The sequence below is a fragment of the Saimiri boliviensis genome, chromosome 12, assembly GCF_048565385.1.
Source record: "Saimiri boliviensis isolate mSaiBol1 chromosome 12, mSaiBol1.pri, whole genome shotgun sequence".
In the NCBI taxonomy this organism is placed as follows: domain Eukaryota; kingdom Metazoa; phylum Chordata; class Mammalia; order Primates; family Cebidae; genus Saimiri; species Saimiri boliviensis.
The window spans coordinates 101,864,453-101,889,442 of record NC_133460.1 but is presented as its reverse complement, the minus strand read 5'-3'; the positions used below and the strand labels follow the sequence as shown (position 1 = coordinate 101,889,442).

Here is a 24,990-nt window from a genome sequence, read left to right as displayed (position 1 = left end):
CTCAAGAGGCTGAGGCAGGAGAATCACTTGAACCCACAAGGAGGAGGTTACAATGAGCTGAGATCACGTCACTGCACTCCAGCCTGGATGACAGAGCAAGACTCCATAAAAAAAAAAAAAAATGGCACACAGAGGACCTCCTGTCTTCATTACCTGCCCCCCAACTTGACTCATTCTCTGGACTATCCACCACTGAGTAAGGAACATTCTAGCAAACCACACCTGCAATACAAGCATCTTCTTTCAACAAATGATGCTGGTCAATAAACCCCCTCAGGGTGTGGTATTTGGGCCCTGTAAAATCCTCAGAATTTGAGACCTCACTAATTCAATATTTGTAATCTTTTCAAGAAGTTGAGCTGGGCTAGAGTTTGATTCCGTTGGCAAATTTTTTTTTAGATAATGGAAATTCATGGTATATACAGGATTGTAAAAGTCAGGTTTAAACAAAATGTTTTCAAGCCTCCTCAAAAATAGCAGAAGTACCAGGATCAACCCAAGGGCTGAGATGCAAGTTGCACACAAGTCTTGTCTGTTCTTTAAGCAGGTCCCCTAAAGATCCCACAAGCAACCTTGCCAATGGAATTGTGAAAACGCTCTGCATACTGAATGTACCATGATCGCCTCCCTTCTAAATATGTTGTATTTCAGACTCACCCTCTAATTCTCTGAACCTAAGTCTTGGTCCGCAGTATTATTCTTCTATGGAAAAGATTTTTTCCAGCAATCAGATATTCAACAGAACTAAGTAATGAGCCTCAAAATCCCCCTTGAGCCACGTCGGGCTGAGAAACACTGAAGATTAGGTCCTAGCAAGGAGCAGCAGCAAAGAGCTCTGGAGGAAACTTCTGAACTTGAAGCCTCCTTCCTTTCACAAAATCCTGTTATTCTTTCCACAGAGAAATTCTGCCCAGCTGAAAAGTCTGAGGGCTGGGGTGACAGCCCCACAGCCAAGACAAGCCCTCAATACCTTAAGCCTATTGAGTCCTGGTTGCCTTTGATCTAGGCATTTCCTGTGGTCCAGCCAGTGAGAGAATGAGGAGTGTCTACTGATGCCGGTGTTTCCAAAATGAAAACTTCTACTTCTTTCTAGAATCTTAGACCCTGGATTGTAACAGATCATGGGCTCAGGCTGCCCTACTCCATCCTGGTTTAGGGTTAATTATTTTAAAGTCACAAAGATTTCAATCTTCTGCAGCCTTCCAAAGGATCTCTTTTATCCTGTCTGTAGAGCAGCGTCAGTGACGTTGTATTGCAGGGAGGGGACGACAGCAGAAACCCAGCAAAATACAGAGGTTTCTGACCCACTGTACCCTGGCTGTGATCAGCCCCATTTGCATGGATGCTGAAAATACTGGGCAGAGAAAGCCAGAGATCTGAGGCTGGGAACTGACCTTCTCTGATTGCTTTTATAGCTGACTTCTTCTATCCGGGTCTCTGTTTCTCCCTCCACAAAATGAAACATTCAACTAGAAGGGACTGCAAACAGCTTTCGACTCTTTTTGCTAATTTGGATCTATTGGTAGAGGCTGCCTGGAGTTCTGTGTTGAGGATTTTGAGGCTTAGCAGAAGAGAGAGCTGGGATCAATTAGTAATGTCTGCTGTGAGCAAGGGAAAGAGTGCAGTGACACATTTACTTACCGTATATTTGCCACTCCTGACATGGACATCCAAAGTCGTCTTTGGCTCAAATCTTGTGTGCTTTTATGATTCCTTTCACCTGTGCTGTTTTTGTTGCCCTTTGCAAGGACCTCTTTCAGGGGCTGTTGCCACCTCCTCCAACCAGGAATTCACAGTGGTCTAGAGATGATTGCTTATAAGGTTGTGTCATGTAAATGAGAGGCAGCCAAGGCCAGAGGAGGCCAGAGCTCTCCCTGAGACTAGCACCAAGCCTAAAGGAGAGTGTTTCTCCAATCAACACAGAACTGAAGCCTACACGGATAAAGCATAGCCAATGTGGATAACGAAGATCACCCACCACTATGCAAATGTAAGACGTGGCCTCGGCTATAGGCACAGAGGACTGAGAAAGCAAAATTCCACTGGAAAAAGGGAAAAGAATTTTGAGCAGAGGCCTGCTGGGAATGGGGCAGTCTCCCAGTCTATAAAGTGGTGATGGTGACAGTACCTCCCCCGAGGGCCACTGTGATGATGCAATGAGATAATGCATTCAAAATGCTCAATGCAGTGCCTGGCACCCAGTAATCAATGCCTAAGCAAAGTGATCCAGTAGTTCACGGAATTATCCTCTGGGCTCACTTTTTGGTGGCGCTGCGCCTGAGGATATTAAATCTATTCCGAAACTGGCCCTCCCATCAGCAGGGCGGGAGCTTGCTATCTCACCACTGAGGCCCTGCGTTCACCAGTTCCAATAATAAGATTAGTCATTTTTCATTCCTGAGATGTCTACCCATGGGTGGGTGCATGTGTGCATGTGTGAGTATATATGTGCCTTGCAGAGAAAGGGAAAATCCATATTCTCTCTCTTCTGACCGAATTAATCAAATAAATCTTCTATAAGGAGCTGCTAAATGAATCACAGATGGCTCTGCCCTTTTACAGGTTGCAGAAAGCACCCGTTACAGTTCTTTTAATTTATCAGAGGAAAAAAGATGCCCTCGTGTGCCCCTTCCCTCTTGCAATAATAATCAGAACCAGTCTATTTTCCAAGGGCCCGAGACTCATTTTCAAAAAATGTGTATCAATAGATGTAACAGCGGGAAGATTATTTTGCCAAGTTCCAGCCTCCAGCATGGGAAGGTGCCCTGGCTGGGGAGAGCGTTTATAAACCACATTTAATAAAAGAGAGTGTTATATTAAGTATGTTTGCTAGTGTATTTAAGCATATGGTTTCCATATCAGGCCTAAAGATGCCAAACACATGCTTTACCTTCTTCCTAACCTTTCCTGGAGACGTCCTTTCTAGGGGGTGGTGGGATGGGAGGAATTTTTGTGGATGTGAGTATGTCGTTTTGTTTTGTTTTTACAACTCTGGCTCACATGAAAAAGCACCGAGGAATGTTCAGAAAACATGTGAAGACTCTTCCTTTTCTACTTGTGTAATTAGCCCAAGGAACTCGCCTCTCTTACTTTCTTCAAGTGTCCCAACATTCTCTCCAAGATCCCTTTCCAAGGCGCTAGGGGCTGGCTGATTTCAAAGTGTGAATCAATTTCAGCTGCAAAGAACTTGAGCTCCTGGGTTTCAGACGTGAACCCTTTGGTAAAAGCAAGAGCTCCAAGGATGGCTGCCCGGCTTTGTGTCCACAGGGGTCCCTGCTTGCAGCAACCCACCCAACTGTTTGTCTGCCCAGAGATCCTCTTTTTGTATCTTGGCTGAGCATTAGGGATTCTATCTTTTTCCTATAGGTCAGAGGCAACTGGTTACGGCCCTGTAGGCAGGGGGGGGTCCCTGGAAAGGCAGCTCGAATAGGTCTCCACAACCCCCCACCATAAAACAATCCCCAAATTCTGAGACCATCCCTGAAGCCAAAATGCCAAACTAGGAAGGGGGTGGGGAGGGGCATCTGTAGGGAAGCCGCCCAGCCCACCCCCTCACACCAGCAAGCAGATTTGCCTGGGCGAGTTATAAATCTACTGGTACCATTTCTTTTTCGTCACTTGCCTAATCCTGTGCCCTTCGTTTCATGTGCTGTAATTATTAACATCTGCTTTCTGAGCCTGGGCCACATGGAGTTTGCAAAAGCAGTTTTCAGTCCAGAACAATGGTGACAGCTGTTTCATTTAGCCTCAGGCCAGCACTTCCTGTTCAGTCTACATCTGCCCTCCTGTGTCCAATTTCTGTTTCGGGGTTTTGTGTTTTGTTTTCTATTTTTTTTCCCTTCATCTGACCTTGCTATATGTTTAAGAAGAATTTCTAACTTAGCACTGCAGCTAGGATTTCTAGCACATATGCTTATTACATTGGCGACAGCCAGAGAGAGACAGGAGAAAGCCCAGATTGTCTCCAGCAGCTAACACTGTGGAGGGCAGGGACAGAAGGGAGGGCTGGCTGGGGACCCAGGAACCAAGCTCGAAGGAAATTCTTGGGGCTTGGAGGTGAGGACTCATGTGACCTCTCTAGAACTTAGACAGAGGAAAGATGGGCCCAGCTCATCTGTGCCCAGGCCCAGGGTCATCTCTGCAGCTTATTTGGCAAGGGGTCACCCAAACATCCCATGGAGAAAGCCCATGTCTGTGGGTGGCCATCAGCGTGCAAGGGCCCTTTTTTGGAAGCCAAGCAAATTACAGAGACCCAGATTCACTTTTTCCCATGGCGTCACCAGCGTGCCATCAAAATCCCTTTTAATTTGCACAGGGAGATCCACAGAATACGAAAAGGAAACACTGTGAGTAGGAAAATAAAGGACTTCAGCTTTAAACAGTCTGCCCAGATCCCTTCCGCATACCTGGCAGCATGTGGCTGTGTGTGACCAAAGAGAAGGGAGACTGCAGCCCACTCCTGCCCGCCCCCATCCACCCCACTCATCCTAACTCCATCTGATCCAGGCTCAGGGTCCCCAGCTCGGCTGGCATACAGATGTTGAGTTATTAGCCAAGACCCCACCACAAGTGCCAGGTTAGAGACCTCAAGATTTGTGAAAGCTGCCTTCAGGCATTGCTGGATACTTCTTGCCAAATAGGGCAAAAACCAATCTCTGCACGGATAACAACTTTCGGGAAGGTGTAAGTTTCCCATGAATGTGGCAAGCAGAGCTTGGGAGTCCGGGAGGGAGCTGTGAATACTCGAATCAGGACACATGGAGACTGTCTGTGCCTTCCGTTGGATCTTGGGGTGTCAGGATTGGCAGAGACCCTGGAGACCCCTTGCCCCACTTCTTTAGTTTTCTTAACAGGTGAAGAAACTGAGCATCAGAGAGAGGAAGTGACCATTCTCCAGCTGTGGCTGGGTCTTGATTTTATTCAGCGAGAAGCACAGAAAGGTCAATCTGTGTCGGTTCTAGGAGCTTGAAGTGTTTTTAGCATCTCAATATGAAGTGTCTCCTTCAGTCTTAGGCCCTGTCCACCCTTCTAAGTGGCTCACATGAAAATAACTCAAGACCCCATTCCCAGATGGAAAGAGGGAGGCAAGTCAGGGGGACCCCGGCAGCAGCCATCAGTGCTAAAGCCCATGCCAAGCCCACAGCTCCTGGTGGCCAGAAGATGGCTGAACCCACCAGGTCCCAAGTGCAGAGTCAGTGCTGACCAGACACCACCTGAGTTTCTGGATGGATCGTGGAGAGCCCATGTCCTCCAGAGGGTAGGCAAATGGAAGGCAGAGGGCCACTGCCAGGGATGGGGGTGCAGAGCTGGGAAAGCTCAAACCCAAGGGCACTCACCATCCCCAAACCTTGATTTGAGCCTCAAGTGGCCAAGAGGCCTAACCCAGGCTGGCAAAGGCATCACAGGGCCGTTCCCTTAACTCCAGAACCACAGCCAGCGGGCGCCCCTCCACCTGCTGGGAGCCTGCTGCAGCCCCTGGGCTCCTCCCGGCCTGCTAGCCCAGGCCCCTGGCCCTGCCCCCATCCCCAGTCCCGGGCCACCCCCTCCACTCTTCCTTCTCACTCTTCCTTTTCTCACTCACTCTTTTTCTTAAAGTTAATTGCAACTTTTTTCTCACCGCCTTGATCTGGATAAGCCACATCTCATTAGAAAAAGATTTAGCTGGAGCCAAAGCAGGCTAGAGAAGGAATCCCTAATCAACAGAGAAAAGATTTGGGTGTAATTGCTCTCTCCCGCCATTCTCGCCCCCTCCCTCCTCCAATCTTTTTCTGCTCATTAATCTGAAAAGAAAGTCGCAGCCTAATGTCCTGGTGTTCAAGTATCTGTCGCTGCATCAAACCAACTGAAGCACTTTGGGGCTTTTGAAGGGGGGTGTGCATGGAGAGTGCTGGCTGTCAGGGTGCATGGGGTAAAATATTTTGGTTGTTGGGGACTGTGTATGATGCACTTCGGTTGTCTTCTCTTTTTTGAGATGGAGTTTTCACTCTGTTGCCCAGCTCAGCTCACCGCAACCTCCGCCTCCCAGGTTCAAGCGATTCTCCTGCCTCAGCCTCCTGACTAGCTGGGATTACAGGTGCCCGCCTCCATGCTTGGCTAATTTTTTTTGTATTTTTAGTAGAGATGGGGTTTCATCATGTTGGCCAGGCTGGTCTCGAACTCCTGACCTCAGGTCATCTGCCCACCTCGGCCTCCCAAAGTTCTGGGATTATAGGCATGAGCCACTGCACCCAGCCAATGCACTTTGGTTGAAGGAGTAAAGCTTTTTGGGTATGTGTGTGTGGCTGTATGTGTGGGTATGTGTGGCTTTGGGTGTTGGGGAACATGAGTGTGTGTGGACCCTTTGGTTGGGGTGTGTACGTATATAACGCTCTGTGTGTGTGCGTATTAAGTGCTTTGCTTATTGGGTAGATGCGTGAAGCCCTTCTGATTTCTGGGCTGTCTGTGTAAACTACTTTGGTCATTGGGTGCATGTGTGTAAAGGTTGTCGAGGTGTGTGGAGTGCATGGTCGTTGGGGTGGCATGTGTGTGTTTGTTGGTATAAAGGGCTTTGGGGTTAGATGTGGATAGGTGAAGTGGCTCATTTGTTAGTATGTGGATATGAAGTGGTTTGGTTGTTGAGGGGTGCATGTGTAGTCCTTAGGTTGTGTAAGTGTGTGTGTGCATGTGTGCCTGTGTGCATATGTGTGTGAGAGGGAAACACTATGTTTACTGGGTGCATATGTGTTACATGCATGAGGAGCTCCTTTGATGTTTTCCTCCTGCCCCAGTTAAACCCTGACAGATGCTTACATGGTGATACATGGGGAATGAATGTCAGAGCAAATCATCTTCCAGGCCGAGACCCTGGGTCCTCTGACACCCAGCAATGACATGGTACAGCAGTTTCAGGCTCTCTCTTCAGAACTGGGAACTTTTCTACATATGACCATTTATCATTATGGGGGTAGGGGAGGATATTTGAATTAGTTTATTTTTTAATTGAAAAAATTAATTCATATTCAAAATGAACAAAAAAGCAGGAATACATACTCCTGGTAAAATGGGAATATTCCAAGGGGCTAGAGAAAGAAAAGTCAACCTCTCTCTCACCACTGTCCCTGGCTCCCCTCCCCAGCCACTCATTACCAGTAATTTTTGTGCCATCCCAAACACAGGCCACGTATCTATGTTCTGTGTTGGCTTCTATCATATGCTATTCTGCACTTTGCTTTTCTCACTTCACAATACATCTCAGAGATTGTTCTCTGTCAGCATAAATTTTATTAATGTTGTATTTTTTACTATAAATTAATTAATTGGGGAAAATAAGATACCTCTATTCTGGACAAGCCAAAGTATTCAGAACCAGGTCTCTCCCTGTAAAAATAATCATAGTAGCCTGGTCTGATGCTGAGTCTCCTGCTTATTGCCTCATTTATTCCTCAGAAAACCCGGAGAAGAAGTTACCACCCCACTCACAGAGGAGGACACCAATACAGAGAGAGGTTGGGTCACTCACTGAAGCCACAGGACATGGCAGAGCTAGAATGTGAACCCAGGCAGGCTGAATGCAGAGCTCTGGCCCTCAACCTCTGCCTTCCAGAAAAAATAAAAAGGCAGGAACTGTCTGGGAGCTGGGAATGAGGGGAGAGTTCGATGGGTCTCTGCAACCCCCAGACCCGCTGGAGAGCCCAGAGCCCTGTGTCTCAGCTACCACACCAGCATTTGCCCCTCTCCACAAGCCCCAGTGACCACTGCAGTCAGGAGAACCCAAGTAGACGCTGGCTCCAGTCTCCCAGCCCAGACCCCTGAGGGTGAAGCGTGGCTTGAGCCTTTTCATGTTTCTCTGAGCACAGCCCATGCACAACTGCACCCCTGACACCTGCTTATTATCAAATAGAAGTCGCAGTTGCGGAGGTGGGGAACTCCTGTAATTAGGGTGTTTCCGTTGAGTCCACAGAGTTGAGCTGGGTGCGGCAAGGTGAGGCTCTGAGCTGGCAAGCAGAGACAACATTCCACAGTGACCAGAGTCCTGAGCCCCAGGATGCCACAAGGCCAAGCCCACCCCAAGGGACAACACAATCTCTCCAGCTCCCCCGTCACCCCACCATCCTCTGCGTTCCTCTCTCTTTCTGTATCAGTCTGCTGTGCAGTTGTTAGGAACACTTCCACCACATCAAGGACAAAATGGACATGAATATTTGCAGAGAATGAGAGAGACCTGTTTGTGGCATTGGAGGAAAGCCATTTGGGAAGGGAAGGTTTTCAAAGGCAGCCCAGAGCCCTGCTGAGGACATCGGAGTACTGGGGACTTACTGGGCTGGGACGAAGGCCATCTCTGTTTCATCAGAGTCCCAGATGATGGCCATCTACAGACAAGGTGTAGATACAAAGATCCTCCCCAAGCCCAGAGCCATGTGCTCAAAATGCTATGGAGGCCTAGAACCATCCTGTCCCACACAGCAGCCCCTTGCCACGTGGCCAGTTCAAATTGAGATGCCCAGTAAGTGCAAAACACACACCCCACCTTGGAGACTTCATGTGAAAATGAAGCAGTGCCCCTTAACAATTGGATGTTGACCAGATGTTGAAATTATGGTATTTGGAAGCTATTGCATTCAATGAAACACATCATGAAAAGTAATCATGCCATATGCTTTGGTTCACCCTTTACCTTTTTTGTTTGTTTGTTTGTTTGTTTGCTTTTTATGTGGCTATTAGAAAATTAAAAATTAGGTATGCAGCTCCCATTACATTTGCATGGGACAGCATTGGCTTAGAATCTAGCCTTTCATGAATATTGTAATCCCCATTTTACCAATGAAAAAACCAGCTCAAAGTTGAGTGGCTTGACCAAGGTGACCAGCTAAGAGCCACAGAAGCCAGAATTCACATCATGAGAGGCCAGTGATTCCAGCTGGACAGTCTACTAGTTGATAAAACTCCTAAAATAAGATAGGTGGTGTTGTTTTCATAAGCTCTTATGCAAAAGTGTTCAGTGCCAGCAAGGACTGAAGCAAATGTGGAATCCAAGGAAAGCAAAAGCCTGTTATGCCGGGCATGGTGGCTCATACCTGTAATCCCAGCACTTTGGCTCAGGAGTTCGAGACCAGCCTGGGCAACATAGCAAGATAGCATGGTGGTACATGTGCCTATAGTTCTAGCTACTGGGGATGGGGAGTGCTGAGGAGGGAGGACTGCTTGAGTCCAGGAGTTTGAGGCTGCAGTGAGCTATGGTCACACCACAGCACTCCAACCTGGGCAATAGAGTGAGACCCTGTCTCTAATTAAACAAATAAATAAATAATAAAAGCCTGTGCTTGAACTCCTGACATTGGTTGGGAATGTTAAAGGCACTGGGTTGCTCTTCCTGCACAGGGACTGGGCAGGTTTCTGTGTAAACTTGGCCAGTCCCTTCCCCTCTCTGGGCCTCAGCTTCCCCATCTGTCAACAACTTCCCCATCTGTCAACACAATGCCCCTCTGTGTTGGACTAGATGTTCTCTAAGGTCAATTAGGATACCTGGTACATCTCAGCTGATTCCTCCCCTTCAGGGGTAAGGGTAACCTCCAGAACCCCGAACTGGGTCCTTCGGCTAGTGACAACCTCTCTTGTGTCATCTGTGAGTTGGGGATGAGAAGAGGGTGGACTTCAGAGAGCTGCACTGAGAATGAATGAGATAGTGCAGGTAAATATGTCCAGAACATGCCTGGTACACAGTAAACGCTCAGTAAATGCTAGCTCCTGTAGTCACTGTGGTAGTTACTAGGTTGATCAGCTGGCGTGGATTGTTTTGGGCTCACAGACTCAGATTCTCGAGCAGTCTCTGCCTGGGAGCCTCCCCCTAAACAGACACACTCAAATGCTGAATTTGATGGAAGGCACGTTCACCTTGGACTTGGCTTTTAAAGAATTCCTTACCACTGCAACTCAATTCCATGACTAGACGGATAACAGAAGTACTGGGAGGAGGGCAGCTTGGCAGGGGCCCACAGGGATATTCAAGGTTCCATAACAAAGCATCTTCTGGTGTGTTAAGAGTAAGACTAGGCCGGGCACAGTGGATTACTTGCCAGTAATCTCAGGAGTTTGGGAGGCTGAGGCAAGTGGATCACCTGAGGTTAGGAGCTTGAGACCAGCCTGGCCAACATGGTGAAACCCTGTCTCCACTAAAAATACAAAAAATTAGCTGGGTGTGGTGGCGGGCACCTGTAATCCCAGCTACTCAGGAGGCCAAGGCAGGAGAATCGCTTGAACCCAGGAGGCAGAGGCTGCAGTGAACTGAGATAGTGCCACTGCCCTCCAGCCTGGGCAACAAGAGCGAAACTCGGTGTCGAAAAAAAAAAAAAAAGAAACGCCCACAGCCCTGACGATGTGTTAAAGGCTCCCCTTTTTCCCTGAATAGTGGCCCAATGTCACTTTTCCATCTGCAGGTGTGATGCCAGTCTGTGCCCACAGGCTTTCTTCTGCCCCTTTTCCCCATGGTAGGAGGATTCTGACCTTCTTTCTTCTCAACAGCTGTTTACATTTTTTTACCCCTGAATTGTGGGTAAACAGCCTCCCCTGTTAGATAAAGGCTTTATCAGCTCACGGGCTCATCGCCTACACACAGCCTCCAATGCAAGTATGCGTCAGGAGTAAGCCAAATGCGGCGAGTCTCCCAGCTTCTTGTCTTGCACTTAATTGGAAGAACCTTGAGTTCAAAGTACAGGGACCCAGCCATCTCTGGCGTGCATCGGCTGCCACCTGCTGGGAAATTCTGGTACGACGCGGTCTCCTCGGCCAGCAGGCTCGCTCGCCGGGGAAGAGGTTCATCCACCCAGCGAAGAGAGATCTCTGGAGCAGGAAATAGGCGTCAGCCAGGGTCCTAGGCACTTGGAATGATTCAGTGAACAAAACAGAGACCCGTATACCTGATCTTCTGGAGCTTATCGTTTTTCAGAGGGTAACAGGCAATAGACAATATCCCACAAATACATGATTCCATGTGTTAGGAAGTGACCAATGTATGGGAAGATTTTTTTTTTTTTTTTTTTTTTTTTTAGAACATGTAAGGCGGTTGAAGTGCTCAATGGGGGAAGGTGAGTTGTAATTGTCAAGAGTTTTCAGGGTCAGTCTCATTGAGGAGGCCACTTTTGAACAAAAGCTTGAAGGAAATGAGGGAAATTTCCATGGAGGAAGAGTGAGACTGGCTGGGGCGATGGAGTGCAAAGGCCCTGGGGTAGGAATGTGCTCCTCGCATTCAGAGAATACCAGGGAGGCCTGTGGTGCTGGAGGGAGTGGGGCACGGAGGAGAAGTTGTGGCAGTGATCAGAAAGAGGGGAGGCCAGAAGGCACAGGGTCTTATGGGCCATGTTTAAGGGCCATGGCTATATTAGTCAGCTTGGGCTGCCATAACAAAATACCGGCTATAGCTGTAACATTTAGTTTCTCCTTAAGAGAAAACCTGGTGGGCGTGATGGCTCATACCTGTAATCACTTTGAGAAGCCAAGGCAGGTGGATCACTTGAGCTCAGAAGTTCGAGACCAGCCTGGCCAACATGGTGAAACCCCATCTTTATCAAAAAAAAAAAAAAAAAAGAAAGAAAGAAAGAAAGAAAAAAGAAAGAACTATGACAAAATAATATAAGTTTCATTGACTTTCTTTAGGCATATAATTTCATTTACTAGATACATGAACCAATCCTAAAATATATGTGTTGTCCCTGTATTACAGACAGGTAAACCAAGGTTCGGAGAGTTACTGTATCTATCACATGGGAAGCTGGCAATTGAAACAGTCTGTCCAAATGTGAAGTCTTAACTCATTTTGTTAAGTCACTCCTACCTCCCTAAGGTATGTATATTCATCTCTGGATTTGAATTGCTAATATTTTGTTGAGGATTTTTACATCTAAGTTCATGAGAGACACTAGTCTGTGATTTTCTTTTCTTGTGCAATCTTTATCTGGCTTTGGAATCAGGGTTAAACTAGCTTCATAAAATAAATTAGGTAGTATTCTCTTCTCTTCTAGTTTCTGGATAACATGGTGTAAAATTGGTGTTTTTTATCTGGAAGAATTCTCCAGGAAAACCATCTCTGAAGCTTTTTAAATTACAAAGTCCATTTCTTTCATAGCTTTTGAGCTACTCAGATTGTTTCATCTGGGTTGAGTTTTGATAGGTTGCAGTATTTACAGAATTGGTTTGTTTCTTTTAAGTTGTTGAATTTATGAGCATAAGGTGGTTCAAAGCATCTGCTCATCATATTTTTAGCAACTACAGGATTTGTAGTGATAACCTCTGTCTCATCTCTGAAATTTTAGTAATACGTCTTCTCTTTACTTTTGTCAGTCTTGCTAGAGATATATCAATTTTATTGGGTTTTTTTTGAAGAACAATCTTTTTGTTTTATTGATTTTTCTCTATTATTTTCCTGTTTTCAATTTCATTTATTTCTGCTCCTATTTTTATTTCCTTTCTTCTGCTTGCTTTGGGTATAATTTTATTCTTATTTTTCTAGTTTTATGAAGTGAGAACTTTGATTATTGATTTCAGATGTTTCCTCTTCTAATGTTAGCATTTAGTGTTATAAATTTTCCTCTCAGCACTGCTTTAGCTGCACCTCAGAGTCCTATATGTTTTTAATTCCCTTTGAGACTCCCTCTTTAGCCCATGAATTATTTAGAAGTATGCTGTTTAGCTTCCAAGTGTTTGAAGATTTTCCCATGGTCTTTCTGCCCTCTGAATTTTAGTAACTGTCTCTGATATTACTTCATCTCCATGAGAACAAGACTTTATTTATTTACTGCTACATCATTAATGATGGGAACAGAACAATAGTATGTGCTCAATAAATAAGGATGAATGCATGGTTGAAATAATTTAAAAATCCAGACATGGAAAACTGAAGCTTAAGAAGGAAGAGGGGGACATCAGAAAGTTGATGGTGATTATCAGTGGGTGGGGAAATATGGTTGCCTTTTATTTTCTTCTTTTTATCTCATATTTTCCAAATTATCTGCAATAAATGGGCATGTCCTACTTTTACCATTAGGTAAAGGAATTATAAAAGTGGAAGTTGCCGTTGCTGATCATTTTCACTCCCTCCCTGGCAGGTCATATCAGAATGTGAGTTGCTGAAAAAACTGAAGACGACAGGCAGGACCTCAAAAGGGCCCTTAAGATGGTCCCATAGCTGAATTGACCCAGACCCCCTCAGAAGACAGGGAAGGATCCTGCTAGCCACCCAACTTTTGTAGGCTCATAAGATTACCGTCACAATAACTATGATTGAGATCATGCACGTTTTGAGTCACAGGTCATTCTCATCTTTCTCTTCTAGGCACACAGAGGTCCTTAGAGATCTCATGAATTCGTGTTTATCCCAGGAGATCTGGTATGGTGTTGTAAATAAAACGTCCATTTGCCTAAGTCCAGCCATCAAAATTACTTTGACAGTTTACTCTGAGGAAGCAGTATAAGCATTTGCTTTCAGGGTTCATGGTGTGCAAAAGATTACTTAAAAACAGGAGGGAACAGAGAAGAGATATTGTAGGTTTTTTGGTCATTTGTTTTTTAAAAAAAAAATTATTGCCATATTTTACATCTTTAGTCTCAGGCTCTTCATGATTTTTCAAGGCAATTTCTTTGGGAAGCCTAGTGGCTGAGACAATCTTATAATAACCCAGCCAGCCTGAATCACTACCCTAACAGTTTTTAGGTATGGACAATTTCTGAAGACGAGTGAACATACTTTTCTGCTTTTTTAAAATAATCCTGAAAACTTCGTTTCAATTTTGTCAACAAAGTGATTGCTCAGATCTGAAAATGTTTTTTCACCCTTTTCTACTTTTGAGGTGAGGTTATTTCCTGTAAGATTCAGGGATTTGGGAGGGGCTCAGGATAGGGCCATTTTATAGCCTGATGCCTGGGGGTAGTGCAGGATGCCATGCACGGAGATGTCCCACAGAAGGCAGGGAAGCAAGTGTGGTAGTGGCTATGTCCTCTTTGGAGCTGAGCCAAAGAGGGTATCAGGATCAGTGAGATCTTTATCAGACTGTCCAAGTCCTAAAGAATAGCTGGAGACATGAGAATCTGGAAAACAATAACATAATCAAATTGGGGAAGAATCCCTCCAATGAAGAATCCTTATCCCGGGCACAATTCATGTCAAACAACATAGGCTACACTGAAACCAGCCAGAAATGAGGTATTGTAATATAAACCAGTCTGTGTCTTACAAGGCATTCGATTTCTATAATTCCTGGGCAGTTGATTTGCTGATTTTTTTTTTTCTGTTGCTGAGTTAACTGATTTGAACTGACTATGTGAAAAGGCATAGATTTGTTTATTCATTTAATTTTTATTGACACCTACTGTTCAGTTTAATTCAAAATTATTAATCATTCCTCCATGGCTCCCTGGTAGAGACCAACCTCAGCCACTTTGGGAGACTGTTCACCAGATAGTTCTAGTTCTCTGCTTTCTGAGCATGGGAGGCTTCTGCTTCCGACTGTGAAAGTTAGGCATGGCCACAAGCCCACTTTGGCCCATGAAATACGTACAGAAGGGACACATTGGGCCAGTGAGTAATTCACTCCATACTCTTTCTCCTGTTGTAATTCGGGATGTGTGTGTTGAAGCAAAGCCATCATGGGTCCCAAACTATGACATGCAGAGCACTCCATGCTGCCCTGCAAAAGACAGGCAATGTGAACAAGAGAAAACATTTGTTGTCTAACACTGCTGAGATCGGGTGGTTGTTACCTGCAACATCACCTGGCCTCTCCTTGCTGATGTGCACACACGCACACGCGCGCACACACACGCACACACACACACACTCTTGTGCGTGTTTTGCACATATGTTGTGCTGCTTAGGAAGAAGGCACTCTCTCTTTGCCACAACTCTCCCAATTGGAAATTCTCTTTTGTCCTGCCATGGGATTCCTGTGGCTGATTCACTGGATTTATTCATTTCTTGGTTGGTTTTCCACGGCGCTGGGTAAATCCAAGAGAGACACAATCTCTGTCTCTACGGGCTTACAAACTGGCTTGGCAGAAGAGAGATCCAGGCAATATATAATGATGACAGCCACAAATGGGTGCTTCAGAGCAAAATGACGAGTTGCTTGCATGGCAGCAGTTTTAAGAAGGACTGCATCAGGCGGGGTGCAGGGAGAATGTAAAAGCAGCACCAAGGCCAGGTGGCTCCTCTCAGCCTCTCCAGATCCACCCTTTGCCTCTCTCCATGCTGCTCACTACTACTGACCTGTCTGTCCCACAGTAATAGGCTGTGCCCCCTCTGGCTCTGGGCTGAGTCTGGTCAATGGAGTCTCTGGCAGACTAGAAGGAAGCTGGTGAGTGAAGGTGGCGTATTTCTTCCTCTGTCTCTTTTTTCACAGGGTCATCTCAGGCTGGCTGCACACCTCAGCTGAAGATCCCAGCTCCTGTCAATGCCACAGTCTGCTTGACCGTCTCCTCCCAGATTCGGTAATTCTCTCATTTGCCCCTTAAGGCCTAGGGGTGGTAAGAGCCCTGCACTGAGATCCCAGCTCCAGGATACTGCACCAGCCCTTTTGGTTTCCCTATACCCTGCCCATGCGTTAGTCAAGGCAGGTGTGGGCAGGATATGCCTTTTTTTATTTTAGGGACTCCTTAAAGCATCCTGATTTGAGTGTACCATCTGTTTCCTGATAGCCCCTGACCACTAGGTGTTGCTTTGGGTAGCCAGAAGTAAAAAGGAAATGAATGCTTTGTCTAATTATAGGGTCAGTTGGTAAAAGAGGTGGGAAGCTTTTTTAAATGATCCATTCTTCATTAAGAAATGAGTTATTAAATGGCTTTGCTGCTCCCCAACCAAAGTGAAAGATTTTTCTCTAGAGTTAAAAAAAGGGTTGGAGGCCAAGTATCGGCCTCTTTGCACCTGTGATGAGCAAATGGGCTGTCCTGGAGACTTTGTCTCCCAAAACCCATCACCAGTACAGAGGCCAGCCAGGATGTCACATCACCAGCAAGGAGCTCCCCCAATCTCCTCTTATCCGGCAAAGTTGACACCAGAATTCCAACCACTGTTTTTAACTTGAACCTGAGAGCAGAACCTAATTTCCAGATGCCCAAGGAAAACTCTCTTCGGAATTTCCATATTTAGCACAGAGCTGCTTGGGAAGGAGGCACGCTGTCCTTGCCACAACTCTCCCAGCTGGGAATTCTTTTTTTCCCTGCAGTGGATTCCTGGAGTGAATTCACTGGATTTGGTCATCTCTTGGTTGGTTTTCCACATGGAAAGCCAAAGGACTCTTGGATCTGGGAGTGCTCTAGGCCCTGTCCTCTAGTACTCTAGGCCCTGTTCCCAATCCCCAGGGAACCCTTGCTGCTTAGCTGTATCCAACTCTGGAGAGGTGCAGCCAGGAAAAGGCTGGTACCTGGAGCCCTGCGTTTCCCAAAGCAGCTGGAAGAAGCAGACACATGATTACAGCTGCTGGGACTGGATCCGGGGGGCGGGTCAGCTCAGGCATGCCAGGATATAAAAAGGGAGGAAGTGCAGACAGCAATTTGGAAGATTTAGGAGTTCTTGGGCTGTCATCGGATTTTATGCGTTGTCATTGACATATGTTTGTATTCTCTCCAGAGCAGGTACGAGCTGGGAAGAAGGAAGGCAGGGCATGCCCGTGTGCCAGGTCTGCACAGCTGGACAGATGAGGAAAGATGTGGAGGAGGGGCCGGTGATTGTCTGGGAGCCTAAGTATGTTGTTTGGCCCTTGGGGTCCAGAATATGCATACCAGGACCTGGGGTGGCACCGCCAGGGAGCAACAGAGAGGAGATAAAACTCACATCAGACAGACGTGCCTTGACGAAAACTACCTTGAATTAAAACATGCTTTTCAAGAAAACAAATACCAATTCAACCAGCAAACAGCAGAGAAGTTTCTCCTCATAACAGCAAAGAAGGGCCGGGTTGCCGACCAGTGTAAGAGCTTCAGAAAAGGAGATGGGAGATGAGATGGCCAGAAGGCGCAAGAGCACCGTACATCCCTGGACAACCTCATTCTAATTGGTCAGGGGCTGGGATGTGCATTTTGGAGTGCAGGAGAAGTGGCACCTCACAAAGGCTAGATTTTCTTCTAGAGATGACCAAGCCGTAGGTTCTCAAGGCGGTGACGCTAGGGCAGAAAATTCTCACACTTTGACATGCAAGCACAGCCCTTGGGGATCTTGTTGAAATGTAAACTGATTCCATAGGTCAGGCCTGAGATTCTGCATTTCTGACAAGCTCCTAGATGAGGTCCACTTTGCTGGTCCGTGGAACACACTTAGAATAAGTAGCAAGGCATCACAGGACATGGACTTTGCTCAGTGATGCCTGTGCTTCCCTCCAGACTAAAACAAAAGTGGACATAAATGGCCCAATTCAACAGCATGGCAAGTTTGGTGCTAATGACCCAAGCCCTGGCCTGGTGACCAAGTGGCTGCTCAGGGAACTCCAGCTCCAAACTCTTCCCCTTCCTACTTCCCCTTCAAGAGTGAGCAACATGCCAGGGTTGATTGGGGTTCACTGTCCCCAGGGAAAGGTGGCCCAGTCACCAAGTGTAAGTATATAGAATAGCTTACCTTTGCAGAGCTACCACAGTCCTGGACCTATGGGCCTAGAAACATGACTTGCCACTCACTCATTCACAGTCATTCATTTCTGCAACCAACAGTTCCTGAGCACCTGCTATATGCCAGACCCTGTGCTCAGCCGTGCTGCTTGCTGGCATTCCTGTTGGATTTTCAATGTACTAGCCCTGGGGATACAGGATGAACAGCAGATTGTGACCTCAGGAGGCCTAATGCAGTCAGCCTGCTGGAGCACATATGACAAACAATACAGATGTTTTCATTTATTATCATATTAATCATTATGATGGTAGCTTATACTTTTGGAAGACTGCCATATCCTAGCCATTGTGCTAAACACACTATATGGGTCATCTCATCAATCCTCACAACAACCTATGTGGCAGGTACTACTATTAAACCCACTTCAAAGAAGCTCAGGGAGGGTAAGTAACTTGCACAAGAACACCAGCTATTGAAGAGAGGAACTGGGAGGTATGGCCGGGCAGGCTGCCCCCCTCTGTCCCTACATGCTGGGTCTGAGTGTCTACTCAAGGGCACATTCCCTCTCTTGGGGGAGAGCTCCTGGGGAGCTGATGGCAGCACTGAGTGAGTCTGGAATTCGATGGGAGAGCATTAGATGACACGGGTGATCCACGATGAGGACGGAGGTGTCACACTGTAATGACTATGCACACATCTCCCCTGAATCCACAGAGATGTAGCAGAGGTCAGGAGCTCCAGTTCCTGTCCCAGTGTCCCCATCTTTCCCAGAGACACACCACTTGGCTTTGCTACACCTTGCTAGGCAAAGGCCGTATGCTCCCCATCTCCTTGGCCTCCCTGGCTGTCCACACATTCCACATCCACACATCCACACTCACTCACACACACATGCACGTGATCATACCCAGAGACATGCTCACACTCATATACTCACATGCATACACTGCCATGCACAGCACACACATGCATTCACACACCCTCACACACACATACACACTTCTGATGGCCACAGTCTATTCCTGCATAAATCTTGTGCCCACCGCATGCTGAGCCATGCTGCTTGCTGGCATCCTGTTGGCTTTTCAATTTACTACCCAACTACCAGTCCTAATAACATCAGATAAGAGGGCTTCTGCTGTGCTGTGCTTGTGTTCAAAAACTAAATGCCATCGAGCCAAAGTTAACTCCAGCCTCAGAGAAACAGAATATAAATACCCACGTGGCCCACATTATGTGCTACGGGAGTTCCAGGAAGGGGGGATTGCATGAGTTTGAGTGCCAAAGGCTTCCTGGTGGAGGCAAGATTTCTGATTGGCCTCTGTTATGAGCTGAATTGAGTCCACCCCAAAATTCAGATGTTCAAATCCCAACCTGGTAATACCTAAGAATGCAACCTTATTTGGAAATAGAAGCATAGCAGAGGTAATTAGTTAAGATGAGGTCATAGTGGAAGAGGGTGGGACCCAATCCGATATAACTAGTGACCTTATAAAAAGCAGAAATTTGAAGACAGGCACACAAGAAGATGAAGGTGGAGGGCCGGGCACGGTGGCTCAAGCCTGTAATCCCAGCACTTTGGGAGGCCGAGGCGGGTGGATCACAAGGTCAAGAGATCGAGACCATCCTGGTCAACATAGTGAAACCCCGTCTCTACTAAAAATACAAAAAATTAGCTGGGCATGGTGGCACGTGCCTGTAATCCCAGCTACTCAGGAGGCTGAGGCAGGAGAATTGCCTGAACCCAGGAGGCGGAGGTTGCGGTGAGCCGAGATCGCGCCATTGCACTCCAGCCTGGGTAACGAGAGCGAAACTCTGTCTCAAAAAAAAAAAAAAAAAAAAAAAAAGAAGAAGAAGATGAAGGTGGAGACACAGCTGATGCAGCTAAGGAATGCCAAGGAATGCCAAAGATTGCCAGCAAAGCACCAGAAGCCAGGGAGAGGCCTCAGACAAATTCTCCCTCCCAGCAAAAAGGAGGAAGGAAGGAACCTCCAAACGCAGCAGGCTGGGCACAGTGGCTCACACCTGTAATCCCAGAAATTTGCGGGGCTGGGACAGGCCGATCACCTGAGGTCAAGAGTTCGAGACCAGCCTGGCCAACATGGTGAAACCCCATCTCCACAAAAAATACAAAATTTAGCCAGGTGTGGTGGTGGGCACCTGTAGTCCCAGCTACTCAGGAGGCTGAGACAGGAGAATTGCTTGAACTCAGGAGGCGGAGGTTGCAGTGAGCAGAGATCACACCACTACACTGCAGCCTGGGTGATAGAGTGAGACTCCATCTCAAAAAACAAAAAGCAGCAACCCTGCTGACACCTGGATTTCAGACTTCCAGCCTCCAGAACTGAGACGGTACATTTCTGTCATTTAAACACCCAGTTTGTCGTACTTTGTTACAACAGTCCTAGAGAGCTTGCACAGCCCTGGAAGACAGGTAGGAACTTGTGATGCACAGAGAGAGAAAACTGGCCATGGTTGTTGAAATTAATAGAATCGAAGCATCCCTGTCGCTACCACCCAGGGCCATCACTTACAAAGCTCTTCACAATGATGCAGCCACGTGAGAAGGTCAGAGGGCCAGGGCAGGAGATAGGGTCCAGGTGGGCCTGGGCTGCCTGCAGAGCCAGCTTGCCCCGCCGCCTGGTTGCCAATGAGCACCTGTGGCTAGGAAGAGGTGCCCAGGAAGAAAACTTGGCCACATCCCTGCCTGCCTCCCTGGCCAGGGGTGATGCTCTCTGCCAGCTGGCCCAGCTCCCCTACCACATACCTGGCTGGGAGTCAGTAAACAGTGTGTGTTTGTAGGGCTCTGCGCTGAGGGGCGTTAGATCCATGCAAAGGCTAATAAATTAGAGATAAGCAGGATTTGCTGATTGGCTGGAGGCTAGAGCCGCAGGACCTGGCGACAGCTCTGGGTCTCTTCCATGGCCGCAGGCTGGCTCAGGTGTGAGCTGAAGAGGGAAAACTGTCTATTTAGATTGCTAGGTTCCCCTGAAAGATCTGTTAAGTCCTAACCTTAGGTACCTCTGCTTGTGCTATTTGTAAACAGGGTCCTTGCAGATGTCATCAAGGAAAGACAGGCAACACTGGATTCAGTCAGGCTCTAATCCAGTGGCTGGTGTCCTCTTAAGACAAGGGAAATCTGAACGCAGACATAAAGAGGAGAAAGCCATGCAAAGACACAGAAACACATGCACTCAGGGCGTCTGCCATGGGACAAGGCAGGCAGAGATCCGAGTTGCGCACCTGAAGGCAAGGAGCGCCAAAATTGCCAACAACCCCCCAGGGCAGGAAGAGGGGAGAAGGCGCCTCCGCTAGAAACTTCGGCGGGAGTATGCACTGCCAGCACCTTGATTCCAGACTTCTGACCTCCAGAAGCATGGGAGAACAGATTCCTCTTGTTGAAGGCACCCAGTCTTTGGTCCTGCATCATGGCAGCCCTCAGGAATGGATCCAGGTTCTTCTCTGCCTGCCTGGTGGAGCAGCCTCCACAGGGAGCCTTTGCCAGGAGGAAGAGGCCCTGAGCTTCCCTCAGACCTGCCAGAGGAACTTCTCTCACCCACCAAGGTGTGACTCCCTCCCCTTTACCATTGGCCACTTGCAGGTGCTGGAGCTGTCCCTGCCTCTCTGTACAGTGGGGGAAGAGCAGCCCTCTCTGCTCTACTTCCTTTTTTTTTTCTGTTGAGACAGAGTTTTGCTCTTGTCGCCCATGGCACAATCTCAGCTCACTGCAACCTCTGCCTCCTAGGTTCAAGCAATTCTCCTGCCTCAGCCTCCTGAGTAGCTGGGATTACAGGTACCTGCCACCACACCCAGCTCATTTTATAGTTTTAGTAGACCCAGGGTTTCACCATGTTGACAAAGCTAGTCTCAAACTCCTGACCTCAGGTGATCCACCCACCTCAGCCTCCCAAAGTGCTGGGATTACAGGCATGAGCCACCACGCCCAGCCTACTCTCTCTACTTCTAAGGTTTCTTGTGACAATGTAAGAGAAAGGAGGTGACACAGCTTTGCAACCTGCAGAGGGCTATGTGCTCTGGTGACCAACTCACTGTCTGGTGTTGGGACAGGAAGAAGCCCCTGATACTGCAGTAGGCTGGGAACCAGGGAGGAGGAAAGACCTCAGGTTACTCCCAGGTACATGGCCCTTCTGCACCCTGCGGTCTCCTTCCAGGTGCCTCAACAAGATGGCAGATATCCTTGGCACGGCGCTAGAGGCCTTTCATCAGCTGGCTGCACTCAACCCTCTGGACTTACTGCCTGGCACCAACCATTTTCCGCCCACTCAACACGCTGTCCGCAGCCTCTACCCCCAGCCACCTGATTCTGCAGGCCAATGTCACACACTCCCAGTCCACATTCTGTTCTGACATTTCATGTCATTATTTGGCTGAGAATGTTTCTCTCTTGACTTTAAACTTATTGAGAGCAGGAATCATGCTTCAGCTGCTTATCCCAGCACTTAGCCCAGGGCCTGTCTGATCCGTGATGGGTGGTCTAGGTTGATTGAAGGAATAGCATTGAGTCTTTAAAATGAAAGCGTGTTGCCTAGCTTGGTTATTTTTGAATTCCATAGTTCATCAAGGACTCTGTTTACCTGAATATCCTCTGCAGAGCACCAATTCCATAATGTGCTTCACACACACAACCCAGTTCCATAACTTAATACATTTTGTAAAGGCTACATACTACTACAGCCTCTTTTACGATTAGTATGCCCATTAGCGCACTAAAGGCTCAGACACTCTGCAGTAAAGAAACCTATTTAACTTTGTCTAACCAAGTATTTTTCAAATTTATTTGAACCTATGTGGCCAAAAATACTGAGTGTCTGGCATTCTTCATTTCCCTCTTCTTCCTTTAAGATGGAACTCCTGATGGTTTTAGCTTTGCAAATCACCACCCAGAATAAAAACTAACTTTACCAGCTTTTCCTGCAACCAGGTGCAGCCCTGGGATAAATTCTGAACAATGAAATACAGGCAGACATAAATCATACGCAATTTCCTGGAAGAAACCTTAAAGAGAAGTGTGTCCTCAGGGAGGGGAGCATCGCACACTGGGGTCAGTTGCAGGAGGCTAGGGGAGGGACAGTGGGGGCAGGAGAGATAATGTGGGGAGAAATGCCAAATGTAGGTGACAGGGGAATGGAGGCAGCAAACCACCTTGCCATGTATGTACCTATGCAACAACCCTGCATGATCTGCGCATGTACCCCAGAACTTAAAGTACAAAAAAAAAAAAAATTATGTCCTTCTTTTCCCTACGCATTCCTCCTCCTGTCTGAAATGCAGATGCAATTGCTGGCATTTGAGCAGCCATCTTGGGCCATGCAGTAGCTTCTTATGGATGAGCTAGGACTTATTCAGGAGTCTAGATTTACCTCCAAACTTTATCTACAAAAAATAAAACTCTTCTTTAAGCTATATGAGCTATATGATCTGGTGTTTTCTTTCCCATGCAGCCAAACATGATTTTGCCTGATGCACCCTAAAGCCCCCTCTTCCACATCACCTAATTCTGCAGGACGTTATTGCAGAAATCCTGGTCATCTAGAACATGGACAAGGCGCACGAAGCCTGGAGCACTGTCAACTCAGTCATGGTTTTCCCTGCCTCCACCTCAGCATGGGTAAACTAAAACTATTTCTGCAAGATGTTGTTACAGAAATCTTGATCATCTACAACATAATGTCTTATGATGAGCAAAGCCTTTGGCCAGGGAAGGAACTGATATCAGGGTCTTATTCTCCACTGGAGTTATGGAGTGGTTGAATCCAGCTGGAAGAGTGGGGCAAGAAAAGGCAAATGCCAACCCTGAGAAGGTGGGTGACCCATGGGCCTGACTGCCACCCTGTGCCCCACAGTCGGGGCAGCAGGAGCATGGTGTTCCTACCGCCTCCCCACCAACCTCACCTGGCTGCCCCTCTCTCACACGCACTACTCTGTGGCCACACTGGCTGCCCTTCAGTCCTTCCAGACTGTCCTCCATGGCCTCCCAACACAGCCCCTCCACCTGTCATCCTGCTCACTCCTGGCTGCCACTCACCTCCCCCTACCAGCTCCTTTTTGCCTTTTGGATCTCAGCCTGGACCTCCCTCCTCAGAAGCCCTCCATCCTCACCCTGTATGAAGCAGCCCTCAGGCCCTCCTGTCCCTCTGCATAGCCTACTTGATCACAACTCTGGCTGTATTGGGGGTTTGTTGACTTCTTTCTTTTCCTAATCCCCACTGGCCATCCAAGTTGAAGAGGACACAGTCTTTGCACGTTTTGCTCATCACTGTGTACTCAGCACCTAGCACAGAGTGTGTTGCTCCATAAAGATGTGCTGACAAGCCATCCATGGGTGAATTCCAAAAGCCTTGGGGCCCCAGCTGGGTGACTGCACCCTCAGCCAGAATTTCATTGCAGTCTTGCAAAAGTACCAATGACAAATCTGTTCATCAGCATAAAACAGACACTGGCGTGCTGGGTGTGTCCTCACCCACACTGTCACCTAGGGGACATCAGTCAGGCCCTGTGTTCCAGGCCTCACTAGCTTAAGCCATCACTCCCTCCCTAGATTGCAGCTGTCAGGGGACAGCGGTGGGGGCATGAAAGAAAGATCTGATACATTGTGCATTGAACATGGTAAAAGCAATGTAAGCAATCCAAGGACATACTGCGAGAAGCACATCCTCCTCCCTCCTAGCACCCAGCCTCCCAGTTATCTTCCCAGAGGCAACCACTGTCCCAGCATCTTGAGTGTCCCTCCAGAGGTGTTTCCATGCATACACGGGCACACACATGAATAGGATTTTCTTATTCAAATGTGAGCATGTCATGCCTATTATTCTGGACCGTGTTGTCATTTGCTTGCTCTGTTTTTCAACCTAATATATGTTAGAGATCCACCTATATGAGGCCACCTGATTCTTCCATCTGGATCACACACTGGCATTCTATTGTATGACTGATACCTTGGTCCCCTGTTAACGGGCTCATGAGATACCTCATTTCTCACCTGAGTAAAGAATGCCTTGTGAATACCTCCTTGCAAACATGCAGGAGTGTGTCAGATAAATACCTGTAAGTGGAGTTTCTTGGCCAACAGGCATGTGCCCTTTAGCTTCTGTTACAGAGTGAGTGTCACCGTGCCCTCCTAAGAGGTTCTGCCAGTGGGCCCTCTCATCCAGAATGTATGTGATTGGCAACGTGTGTTCTCATCTCCAGCACGTGGGATCTTCTGACCCTACTTCAATCCTGGTTGGTCTGGTCTCTGCTCCCTACCCACCACAGCCCACCTGCCCTCCCTCTGTCCCTGGAACCCAGGCTCCTACCTGCCCTCTGGCTCTTGAAATTCTGTAAGTCCTTGCCTTCAGGCCTGCATGCTTTGTCTAGCATCCCCTTCAACACTGGGAGGCCCAAGAGTGACCAAAATTCTGTTACCT

General features: G+C 47.5%; 1 long non-coding RNA gene across 1 annotated transcript in view; it reads left to right on the top strand.

The window, feature by feature from the left end:
• LOC141580657 (uncharacterized) overlaps positions 1-22,987 on the top strand; it is a 57,539-nt gene extending 34,552 nt beyond the window's left edge. Inside the window, exons 2-4 of the long non-coding RNA XR_012512941.1 lie at positions 11,696-11,815; positions 15,366-15,453; positions 16,592-22,987. This is a non-coding gene — a long non-coding RNA (uncharacterized LOC141580657). The remainder of the gene's footprint in view (positions 1-11,695; positions 11,816-15,365; positions 15,454-16,591) is intronic.
• The last annotated feature ends 2,003 nt before the right edge of the window (positions 22,988-24,990 follow it).